The following is a 2,725-nucleotide window of genomic DNA, read 5'->3' on the forward strand; positions in this document are numbered from 1 at the left end:
TATCCTGTCTGTGACAGTGGCTAACAAAGGCTGTTTCATAGGAAGGTGCAAGAAACTCTGCAGTGGACTGTTATGAAATTACCTGTCCCCAGGTGAAATCTCCTCCTATCCCTATCAGTTAGAAGCTGATGCATGCCCAAAAACAGAAGGGTTTCTATCCCTTCTATTTTTGTCTCCTCTCTAATGTAACCCTGGATGTTTTCATTATTCACATAAATGTCTCATTCTGCTAAACTCTGACTTGAATGTTATGTCTTGTAGCAATGAGTTCCAGAGGTTTAATTGTGCTTTGGGTATAAAACCTGAGGCTGTGTCTACACTACAGAGCCTATACCAGCATAGCCCCCTAGTGTAGACACAACATATGCCATCAGAAGTTTTTCTGATGGCATAGTGTAGGAATACCACCTCCCTGAATGACATTGTCTATGCTGACCAAAGCACATTCTGGCAGCATACCTGCATCTACACTGGGGTTTTTGTCAGCATAGCTACATCACTAGGGGGTGTGGTTTTTTCACACCCTGACCAATATTGCTATGTTGGTATAAGTTTTAAATGTTCACTCCTTTGTGGCCTAAAACATGGAGAAGAGGAAGAGAACTAAAGACATTCACACATTGTAATAATAATGGACAATGCATCAAAGCGTCTCTGCTTGCATAAGCTAGAGGAGAAGAGCAAATCTAAGATCCCAACACCCCTTAATGACTGCTTTACTAGCCGCTCATAGCAAGGGTACCACATTCTGGCTCCACTTGCAACGTCTTCCTGGACACTGCTGTGTTATTTGATGTGCATAGATTCATGCCCCAACTTCCTGCGCAATAACTTGCCATAGGAACAACCCCTCTAAGTAGGGTGAGGCTGGACCAGTGCTTGAATGGGACATCTTCCAGGAAGAGGTGTAGGTTCTTCATTGGGAGGTGCTCTTCCTGAGTTGTTACCAAACTCGTAGTAGCATGGCGTTATGAGGTGCTGTAGTACAGGTGCTGTGTTTTAGATGGGGTGTAAAACTGGTATCCTGCCCACGCCTGTTCAGTAAAGATCCCTGAGCAATTTTCTCAAGAAGGGTTTTCACCCCAGGGTCATAGCTAAATTCCTCAGGGTTTGAGGGAGGGTAGGGGAGTTGCATGCTAAAGGCCACTGTTGCAGTGATGGGGGGAAACTTGCACATTAGAGGTTACTCTTGCAGTTCCAGGGGGTTGGGGAACTTGCATGAGAGGTCACTGTCACAGTGCTGGGGGAACTTGCATGTGTGAGGTCACTATCCCAGTGCTGGGGGGGGACTTGCACGCTAGAGGTCACTGCCATAGTGGAGGGGAGCTTGCACAGTAAAGGTCATTCGCAAAAAGAAAAGGAGTACTTGTGGCACCTTAGAGACTAACAAATTTATTTGAGCATAAGCTTTCGTGAGCTACAGCTCACTTCATCGGATGCATTCGGTGGAAAATACAGTGGGGAGATTTATATACACACACACAGAGAACATGAAACAATGGGTTTTTCATACACACTGTAAGGAGAGTGATCACTTAAGATGAGCCACCACCAGCGGGGGGGGGGGGGGGAGGAGGAAAACCTTTCATGATGACAAGCAAGGTGGGCCATTTCCAGCAGTTAACAAGAACATCCGAGGAATAGTGGGGGGTGGGGTGGGGGAGAAATATGGTAAAGGTCATTTTCACAGTACGAGTAGGTTGGAAACTTGCACTCTAGAGCAGCGCTTCTCAAGCTATCTGATGTGGGGAACCGGTGATTTTTTCTCCCCAATGTGCGCGCAAACCAGCAGCCGATGGCTCACGGACCGGCACCGGTCTGTGGACCACCACTTTGAGTAGCATTGCTCTAGAGCACTGTTCCACTTGCAGTGCTATTTGTGTCAGGCATTGTTGGAGAACAGCCATAGGGGGATTTACAACCTGTTGTAGCTCTCCCAGAGAAGGGCCTTTCCTGCGGCTGGCTGGTTAACAGCTGGACTGCCATACGTGCAGACAGCTGCCCTGGGAGTGAAATTGCTGCTCAGGGGAGCACCTCGCTGATTTACACTCATGGCAGGCAGCGAGGAGTAGGGAGGCAGCCACTTAGCCTGGGCCTATAGCAACAGTGAATCATGGCAGAGGCTTGCAGGCAAGCTGGGCAATTACCATTCCCAATCAGAGGTGGGATTGCCTTTCCCTAGGTGTCCTGGAAGACATGGCATTGGCTTCAGGTGACAGGGGAGGGGGAGGGATCCTGACTTCTCTGCTCTTTGATGCTAGTTCATGAATGGAGCAGCAAGACCACTGTCAGTTTGGAGGGTGGGGGTCATATGTCCATATCTTCCAGGCAGGGACAGCATGGTCTGTTCGCATTTCCTGGGAGAGGAGGGCACGTGGCAACCCTGGAATGGCAGGAAGTGGGCACCGACTCCCACTGCGGTAGCCAGAGGCTGCACAATATGGGAACTGGGCATAAGTCACACAGAACATCATCCCGAGACGAAGCACAGACCTCTGGCCCGTCTCGCCTGCCAGCTGAGAGGATTATCCCTGAGGAGTAACCTCTGAATGGGATCTGTTGCCTCTCTGAGGACAGCAATCTGGAATTAATTCTTTAGCCAGTTAATTGCAGGAGCGAATCAACACTGTTCAGCGGGCTGGCTTTCCCCTTTCTGCTGCAGGCTATTAACTTCTCCCCCTGTTCTCTCCCCCTCTTCCCCGGTTCTCCTGGGCACCTGGAGCAG

The 2,725-nt window shown here is 49.4% G+C and overlaps 1 protein-coding gene across 4 annotated transcripts in view; it reads left to right on the forward strand.

Moving 5' to 3' along the window:
- The window catches only part of TMEM151B (transmembrane protein 151B), a 33,728-nt gene that overhangs the window by 13,203 nt on the left and 17,800 nt on the right, over positions 1 to 2,725 (forward strand). The window lies entirely within an intron of this gene.

The sequence above is a fragment of the Dermochelys coriacea genome, chromosome 3, assembly GCF_009764565.3.
Source record: "Dermochelys coriacea isolate rDerCor1 chromosome 3, rDerCor1.pri.v4, whole genome shotgun sequence".
Classification (NCBI taxonomy): Eukaryota; Metazoa; Chordata; order Testudines; family Dermochelyidae; genus Dermochelys; species Dermochelys coriacea.